Source organism: Arachis hypogaea, chromosome 19 (genome assembly GCF_003086295.3).
Source record: "Arachis hypogaea cultivar Tifrunner chromosome 19, arahy.Tifrunner.gnm2.J5K5, whole genome shotgun sequence".
Taxonomy (NCBI): Eukaryota; Viridiplantae; Streptophyta; class Magnoliopsida; order Fabales; family Fabaceae; genus Arachis; species Arachis hypogaea.
The window spans coordinates 51812463-51822458 of NC_092054.1; the positions used below are offsets into that span (position 1 = coordinate 51812463).

At 38.5% G+C, this 9996-nt stretch overlaps 1 long non-coding RNA gene across 1 annotated transcript; it reads right to left on the reverse strand.

The window, feature by feature from the left end:
* Positions 1-1675: 1675 nt before the first annotated feature.
* Positions 1676-5907, reverse strand: LOC112776345 (uncharacterized). Its single transcript, XR_003189917.3, has 2 exons — positions 5259-5907; positions 1676-3199 (listed from the first exon to the last, which is right to left on the reverse strand). It is a non-coding gene; the product is annotated as an uncharacterized lncRNA (long non-coding RNA).
* Between the last annotated feature and the right edge of the window lie 4089 nt (positions 5908-9996).

The following is a 9996-nucleotide window of genomic DNA, read 5'->3' on the forward strand; positions in this document are numbered from 1 at the left end:
TTTCAATGGATAAATGCAAGAAAAGTCAATGAAATCCACCTAATTAAAGCAAATAAATACCATGAAATATGGATTCATCACATCCCCACACTTAAACAATAGCATGTCCTCATACTATACCAAAGGAAGATAAGAAGCGGAATCAACAATTATTCAATGTAACTAACTATATGCAATCTACCTATATGTATGTAACTATACTATCTAACTATATATATATGTATTTAATTAGTCTAATTAAATCAATTTCCAAGAAAGCATCTATATACAACCAAGGGCTAAGGCAATCATAACCAAATTCTATTCACAATTGAATTGAGTCATATAAAAGAATTTAACCAAACTTGCAAGATAACAATGATCAAAGGTGGAAATATGGAATTGAGTGATTGAACCCTCACCGGATATGTGTATGCACTCTAGTCACTCAAGTATTTAGGGTCAATTCACTCAATTCTCCTCTAATCATGCTTTCTAAAGTTTGTTCTTCATCTAACCAATCAACAAAAATTTAATGTACATATGCAAAAATCATGAGGTCTTTTTAAGGTTGTAATGGGGCTAAGGTTAAAGGTAAGGATGTATATATGGCTAGGTGAGCTTGCATTTGAATCTTTGATTAGCCTAAATTATCACCTAACACACACACAACCTATAAACTTCTAATATCAAACTTAGCTACCCATAATCTCACTTTTACATCCATACACACACTCATGCATCAAATTCAACTCCATCACATATGCATTGATTATTATTGAATTTCATATTTGGGTAATTTTGTCCCCTTTTCATTATTTCTTTTTCTTTTCTTTTTTTTTTCTTTTTCTTTTCTTTTATTTATTTATTTATTTATTTTTAACATAATATATACACCAACTCATCAATGCATATGGTTTCTATAATATTACATGAGCATGTACCCAAATTCCCAATATTTCTCAATAAGTATAAAACACATTTTTATCAACCAATGTTCCCCAAATCTTCCCCACACTTAGTTGACACACACACTCACTATCCCAAGCTAACCAAAGATTCAAATAGGACAATTAATTTTTTTTCACTTAAAGGTTAGTGATGCGGCAATATAAAGAACAAAAGGGGATTATAAAGGCTCAAAGTGGCAAACAAAGGTGAATGAAATGGTAGGCTTTTTGGGTTAAGTGAGCTATAATGAAGTAATGACCCCAATCACATAAATGCATAAGAATACATTAAACAATGGATATATAGAATTAAACAAACTAAAGATTGCAATCATAGAGAAGAGCAACACACAAGAATAAAATTAGTGGTCAAATGGTGTAACCACACAATAAGGCTAAAAAACTCACAAGTCATATGTTCTTCAACTCAAAAACCATATTCCACAATGTATAAATCATGCAAGTTTCAAAAGATTTAAACTCAATTCAATTTGAATTTCAATGCCCTATATAAAGAGTAAGTTTCTTGGAAATTTCATTAAATTGACTAACGTTTATTCTATATACGTATATAATGTGATAGGATGGAAAAATGTCAAAAATCCTAAGTTTAATTCCTAATTTCAAACAAACCAAAATAGCAAGTGTATAGGAAATCAAACTAGGTGCAATCATCACATCATCCTAAATCACAATCAAGACTAAAAACCAAAAAGCATATGTAAAAGCTAAAATTAAGAGCAAAATGTCAAAATATGCATAACTACTATATAATACTAATTTATGTACAAGCAAAATTAAAAAGTGCAATAAGTAAAAAGTAATAAACTAAATAAAGAAGGTTTTCAAAAAGGATAAAATATATACAAAGCAACTAAAAAGCATAATAAGAAAAAACTACACCAAAAGTGTTCGGAAATGAAATTTTTCACCCAAAATGTGCTGCTGAAGGACAACCTCCCCACACTTAAAATGTAGCACCGTCCTCGGTGCTCAGATCAAGCGGAGTGGAAAGACTCGTCACTATCATCGGCTCCTCTATCTGCTGGTGGGTCTCGGGCCTCCTCAGAACGCTCAGGTGGAGTGTCAGGCTCAGGTGGAATGTCAACACCGCCGGAGAGAATAAGCCTCCTCAAATGCTCATAGCGTCGCTGGCTGCGATGCTCTATCTGTTCAAAACGTCACTGGTTGCGACGCTCTGAACTGGCTATGTTGTCAGACAACTGGTGGATCAGGCTAAAGAGTGGCTGTAGGAATGCTGGGGGTGCTGCATCGGTAGGTGCTGAAGCTGAAGGGACTGATGTGGAAGGTCCCACCTCTGTAGAAGGTGCTGGTGTCCGTTTGCTGCGTCGTCCAAGTGCTAGCTCAAGTCCCGGCTAGTCGCCATGTGGAGTGATCTTCTTATGGCCGGCGACTGTCGGTCTCTGATCAGTAGTCATCCAAAGAACCCCAGCCTCTGTAGCTAGCTGAGTAATCAAGCACGGGAAGGCTAGGTTGCCCACATAGTGAGGCCGCCCCATGGACCGTCTAATGTGCCGTGGAAGGTGTAACTCACGGCCCTCCAAGACACACCAGACCATAACAGCCATATCTGCAATAACCCTCGTCTCAAGGGTGCTTGGCATCACATAGTTAGACAGCAGCTGCTGCCAAATACGGGCCTTATATGTCAAAGAACGGACACGAATACCCAAGGGAGTCGTCTTATCAGCACCATATATTCACCGACTCCCAGGCTCAGCAATCACAGCTAAGACTTGGTCCCAATCAAAAGTCTTCATGTGCCTATCACCTTCAGCCTCTTCATATGCATCTTTACCACTCGGTCCAAGCTCAAGGTGGAGGGCATGCTCAATTGTCTCCTCAATGACCAGAATCTGCTGACCTCTCAGGTAAACTGCATCAAGGGCCCCAGTGTAGTAGTTCGCATAAAATTCTTTGACCCATGATTCATTCACCGTTGGAAGCTCCCGACCTATGAAACTCCAACCCCACTAAGCAATCCGATCATCCGTATACTGGCTCAACTCATCCGGGAGATGGAGTTCCCGCTCAACATGTAAGTTCCTTTTTAGGAACCTTTCAAACTTCCGCTTCGAATATGCATTGCTGAACTTATGTTTATCAGTGGGAGCTGTATTCTGAGCTTCTCTATCACTCCCACTGATACGCCTTGCATTGAATGCAGCATCAGAGGTATCAGCGGACTGAGAAGTTCGCTTCCTTTTGCCGGAGCTTGTGGCCTTACCCTTTCCTTTTCTGTCAGCCATCTGCAAAACAAGAAAGGAAATGGGGTTATAAACATAATTTAGAGGCACACAATCAAGAAAGTATGATAAATAGATAACAAGCAGAAACTGCATCACCTAGCAACATATAACGGAAGTGAACAGAAAATAGAAATTGAATGGAAGGATACATGAGAATCAAATTAAATCAAACACAAACAACTTCCAATCAAATTCAGGACATGAGAAAAGCTAACTTGCTTGTTTATCAAAGAATAAAAGAAGGAAGGAGCATTGTTACTATGCATAAAGAGAAAGAAAACAGTTAAAAGTTAAAAGTTAATGTTAGTTGAAAAATAAAAAGGAAAGTTAAAAGTTAAAAGTTATGTTAGTAAAAAGGAAAATGGTTAATTGAAAGAGAAAAGAAAATTTAAAATTAGGTGAAGGAAAAGAAAAAGTTAGTTGAAAAAGAAAACAAAAGTTAAATGTTATGTAAAAAGAAAGGAAAAGTTAGTAAAAGAAATGGAAGAAAAATCAAAAGTTAGGTGCATAGTCACAAGTCCCTTAATTCCAAAATGTTTCAAAAATGTCAAAACAAGCAAGTTTCTATTCACTTTTCAGAAGTTCAAGATGCCAAAACAAGTGATTCACATATACATGTAGAGCACATAATCAAGTAAATTGGCATAAGTTTAAGCAATTTGGTGTTAGCAAGTTAAAAACATCGAGAGATTCAAACACCAAATTCATATGAGGTATGAAAATCACATGGTTGAAATGAAAAATTGACAAGCTTATTTACTATGTGACTCAAGGCAACTTAGGCATGGAGAAAATTGAATCAAATTCAGCCACATAGGTAAAAAGAAATCCAACCTTGTGAGAGCATGCAAAAGAGCCTTGAATTTAAATGAAAACCAAGTTTATGGTCAAATTGTAGCTCAATTAAGGATTGTTCAATGCTTAAATATAACATACAAGTTAAAACAAGCAAAGAGATTAAAGAATTGACCAAAACTTGTAAGAAGACTCTTGAGGAAATTTCCAAAATCCTTTTAGACAACAAGATTCTTTTTGACACAGAATTCCATCAATTAGAATATTGTTGCACCAAGTAAAACAATATCATTTAATGAAACAAGGTTGGGAAAAATCCTACAGCATTTCAGCAGTAAATTGGACTATTTCCGAAACTCAAACAATCAGTTCAGATGCCATATGAATTCATTAACTAGTAAAAACACAAAAATCATGTGTGAATTTATATGGACCAAATAAATAAGCCAATTATCCAGTAATAAAGCATGAACAAACAATTAAAACCAAACCAACAGCATCAAGCAACATTCTTTGAACCATGAACAAAAGTAATGGTTCAAAATTCAGCACCACAACAGATCAACAAAGAACAATTCAGCAGCACTCTTTTTGTTCGATTCAACAACCAATCACAAGCATTCAACATGAATTCAAACAAATAAGCATGTTGGGTCAAGTGATTAAGTGTAAACTGAATCATAAACACAGCAGCAATAACAGTTTTAATGCAGACATTGAGCACAAATCACCATTGCGCAAACACATCCAGAAATTGATCAACTGTTACAAGAATGCAGCAAAATAGTGAATACAGAGAAAATGCAGTCTTCAGCAACCAAATCAGTGGAGTTAACAACAGTTGAAAACCCACAGTTAAGCAACATTGATTGCACAATATCAGCAGCGAACAAAAATTGCAGCAGCAAGATCAAATCAATTTCAGAAATTTATCAAAAATCACCCTCACTGCATAAGCAACCATTAACAATATCTAGCAACTGATTCACTCCAAATAGCCATGAACAAAAGCACAGCAGCAAGAACAGGGGTGCAAAAGAATCAGACAACCCAAATTAGCACAGGGGCAAATCAATGAAACAGCAAAATTTCCAAACAGCAGCATGAATAAAAACAAACCTAAATCCACTATTCAGCTCAGATTCTCTAACCAGCTAATCAACTAAACATGCATAAACTAACTAAATTAAGCTAAACAAAATTAACTAGCAGTAATATGATAAACGAAACAGAACAAAATAAAGGAAAAAGAAAGTGGGTAAACCTGAGAAGCAGAATTAGAGCAGAGGAAGGGAAGGGGAGAAGAAGGTGGAAGCGGCCGGCCAAAGTGGCGGCACCAGCGATGATACTCAGAGACTAAAGCGGCGAAGAAGAAGGGTAGCGCCGTGTTGCAGGGCTAAGAAACAGGGGAGATGCCCTGTTCCTGCTGCTCGAAGGCAATCGACAGAACAGGGGGAGGGGAATGGCGGTCGCGGCGAAGCGGAGGTGGTGATAGTTGAGACGGCACCGGTGACGAGGCTGGCGCCGCGGCGGTTTGGTGGTGGCGGAGAAGAGAATCCGGAATGGGGAACAGAGAAGGGATGAGAGAGGAGATAGGGCTTCGCGGTGGCCGCGCGGCGGCGCGGTGGGTGGTGGCGGCGGTGGATTCAGAAGTGGTGGCTGGTGGAGGTGTGTGCTGGGAATTTGAAACGGAGTGGGAGGGGGTCAGAGCGAGAGACGTTGGAGGGGGTGGTGTTTCTTGTGAAGAGAAATGAGAATAGGCTTCGCACAGAAGGGGGGTTCTGTGCTTTTGTAATTGCACGCACAAAAGGATACGCGTACGCACGGATGAATGAAATGTGGATTGTGCGTGTGTACCAACGATGCGAGGGCCACGGGCAGGGGCATATTTTGAGTGTGCGTATGCACGAACTGATTTTTTTTTACATCACCCACCATCCTAATATTCACAGAAATAAAAATTAACAAAAATTTGCAACTATTTACATTCAACTTTAAAATTACCAAGGTTTTATTCTCCAAAACAAAATTTGTTAACTACTCAAAATACTTGAAATATGCACAAATAAGAACTACCAAAACTACTTCAACTATCCACAACTAATTAAAAACTTCAAAATTGCAATTCATGACAAAAAGACAAATTCAAACAAAATTATCAATTATTCAAAAAAGCAATTGAAAAACTAAAAATCTAAAAAGACAAGCTACCAATCAAGATACATATTTACAAGAATGCAATAAAAGAGGAAAGTTGGAAAGTTTTACCATAGTGGGGTGTCTCCCACCTAGCATTTCTATTTAGAGTCCTTAAGTTGGACTTTATTGAGAAGCTCTCATCAAAGAGGCTTGTGTTTCAATTCTTCCTTGAATTTTCACCCATGTTTGTAATCTGCATGGCTTTTGAGATTCCAAAGCTTGTACACCCAATCTTCTTGTGAATTCTCTTCATTCCATCTAGGTGACAAATACTTGAAATTCTCAATCCCTATAACACAATAGCAACCAAACTCATAATGCAATGGGTGAGAATCCATAGGAGAAAAAGGAAATAAAAACAAAAGATAATAAGAATAAGCAAAATGGACTCCTAAAACTAGCAAAAATAAGCAATCAATCAAAAGCAAACTATTCACATATTCACATATTAACAATAACCGATAAAGTAACACCATTGCACTTCTGGTGCACGAAATTGTGATCTCAATGGCGCCAAAAACTTGGTACACACAATTGTAATCTCAACTCTTTTTTCACAACTCCGCACAACTAACCAGCAAGTGCACTAGGTCGTCCAAGTAATAAACCTTATGTGAGTAAGGGTCGATCCCACGGAGATTGTCGGCTTGAAGCAAGCTATGGTCATCTTTGTAGATCTCAGTCAGGCGGATTCAAATGGTTATGAGCTTTTGATAATTAAAATATAATTAAAACTGAAAATAAGATAGAAATACTTATGTAATTCATTGGTGAGAATTTCAGATAAGCGTATGGAGATGCTTTGCTCCTTCTGAATCTCTACTTTTCTACTACCTTCATTCAATCATTCATACTCCTTTCCATGGCAAGCTGTATGTTGGGGGATCACCGTTGTCAATGGCTACCGTCCGTCCTCTCAGTGAAAATGGTCCAAATGCGCTGTCACTGCACGGCTAATCATCTGTCGGTTCTCGATCGTGTTGGAATAGGATCCATTGATCCTTTTGCGTCTGTCACTACGCCCAACACTCGCGAGTTTGAAGCTCGTCACAGTCATCCCTTCCCAGATCCTACTCGGAATACCACAGACAAGGTTTAGGCTTTCCGGATCTCAGGAATGGCCGCCAATAATTCTAGCCTATACCACGAAGACTCTGATCGTGAACCAGGAGAATAAGAGACATGCATTCAAGCTTGTTTTCATGTAGAACGGAAGTGTTTGTCAGGCACGCGTTCATAAGTGAGAATGGTGATGAGTGTCACTTGATCATCACATTCATCATGTTCTTGTGTGCGAATGAATATCTTAGAATAAGAATAAGCTTGAGTTGAATAGAAAAATAATAGTACTTTGCATTAATTCATGAGGAACAGTAGAGCTCCACACCTTAGTCTATGAGGTGTAAAAACTCCACCATTGAAAATACAAAAGTGATGAAGGTCAAGGCATGGCCGAATGGCCAGCCCCCTAAACGTGATCAAGAGATCAAAAGTGATACAAAGATAGTCTCAAAAATGATCAAAAGATGATATGAAATAAATCACTAAAAGTAGTTTTTATACTAAACTAGTAACTAGGGTTTACAGAAATGAGTAAATGATGCAGAAATCCACTTTCGGGGCCCACTTGGTGTGTGCTTGGGCTGAGCATTGAGCTTTACATGTGTAGAGACTTCTCTTGGAGTTAAACGCCAGGTTGCAGCCTATTTGTGGCGTTTAACTCTGGTTTGTAACCTGTTTCTGGCGTTTAACTCTAGAATAGGGCAGGAAGTTGGTGTTTGAACGCCAGTTTCCATCGTCAAAACTTGGGCAAAGTATAAACTATTATATATTTCTGGAAAGCCCTGGATGTCTACTTTCCAACGCAATTGAGAGCGCGCCAATTGGGTTTTTGTAGCTCCAGAAAATCCACTTTGAGTGCAGGGAGGTCAGAATCCAACAACATCTGCAGTCCTTTTTCAGCCTCTGAATCAGATTTTTGCTCAAGTCCCTCAATTTCAGCCAGAAAATACCTGAAATCACAGAAAAATACACAAACTCATAGTAAAGTCAGAAATGTGAATTTTGCATAAAAACTAATAAAAACATAGTAAAAACTAAATAAATTATACTAAAAACTACCTAAAAACAATGCCAAAAAGCGTATAAATTATCTGCTCATCACAACACCAAACTTAAATTGTTGCTTATCCCCAAGTAACTGAAAATCAAATAGGATAAAAAGAAGAGAATATACTATAAATTCCAAGATATCAATAAAACTTAGCTCCAATTAGATGAGTGGAACTAGTAGCTTTTTGCCTCTGAACAGTTTTGGCATCTCACTTTATCCTTTGAAGTTCAGAATGATTGGCATCTGATGAGCGGATAATTTATACGCTTTTTGGCATTGTTTTTAGTATGTTTTTAGTAGGATCTAGTTACTTTTAGGGATGTTTTCATTAGTTTTTATGTTAAATTCATATTTCTGGACTTTACTATGAGTTTGTGTGTTTTTCTGTGATTTCAGGTATTTTCTGGCTGAAATTGAGGGACTTGAGCAAAAAATCAGATTCAGAGGTTGAAGAAGGACTGCTGATGCTGTTGGATTCTGACTTCCCTGCACTCAAAATGGATTTTCTGGAGTTACAAAACTCAAAATGGCGTGCTTCCAATTGCGTTGGAAAGTAGACATCCAGGGCTTTCCAGAAATATATAATAGTCCATACTTTGAACGCGTATAGACGATGCAAATTGGCGTTCAACGCCAGCTCTCTGCCCAATTCTGGCGTCCAGCGCCAGAAACAAGCTGCAAAGTGGAGTTCAACGCCCAAACTGGCACAAAAGCTGGCGTTCAACTCCAGGAATGACCTCTACACGTGCAACACTCAAGCTCAGCCCAAGCACACACCAAGTGGGCCCCGGAAGTGGATTTATGCATCAATTACTTACTTCTGTAAACCCTAGTAGCTAGTTTATTATAAATAGGACATTTTACTATTGTATTTGACATCTTGGAATCTTGGGAATCATCTTTGGACGCCTGGTTCTTAGATCAGAGGGGCTGGCCATTCGGCCATGCCTGGGCCTTTCACTTATGTATTTTTAACGGTAGAGTTTCTACACTCCATAGATTAAGGTGTGGAGCTCTGCTGTTCCTCAAAGATTAATGCAAAGTACTACTGTTTTCTATTCAATTCACTTGTTCCACTTCTAAGATATTCATTCGCACTTCAACCTGAATGTGATGAACGTGACAATCATCACCATTCCCTATGAACGCGTGCCTGACAACCACTTCCGTTCTACATCAGATTGAATGAGTATCTCTTAGATCTCTTAATCAGAATCTTCGTGGTATAAGCTAGATTGATGGCGGCATTCATGAGGGTCCGGAAAGTCTAAACCTTGTCCGTGGTATTCTGAGTAGGACTCTGGGATTGAATGACTGTGACGAACTCCAAACTCGCGAGTGCTGGGCGTAGTGACAGACGCAAAAGGATAGTAAATCTTATTCCAGTATGATCGAGAACCTCCAAGATGATTAGCCATGCAGTGACAGCGCATCGGACCATTTTCACAGAGAGGAATAGGATGCAACCAACGACAAGGGTGATGCCTCCAGACGATTAGCCGTGCTGTGACAGAGCATTTGGACCATTTTCCCGAGAGAGATCGAAAGTAGCCATTGGCACCGGTGACATCCTTACATAAAGCCAGCCATAGAAAGGAGTAAGATTGATTGGATGAAGACAGCAGGAAAGCAGAGGTTCAGAGGAACGAATGCATCTCCATACGCTTATCTGAAATTCTCACCAATGAGT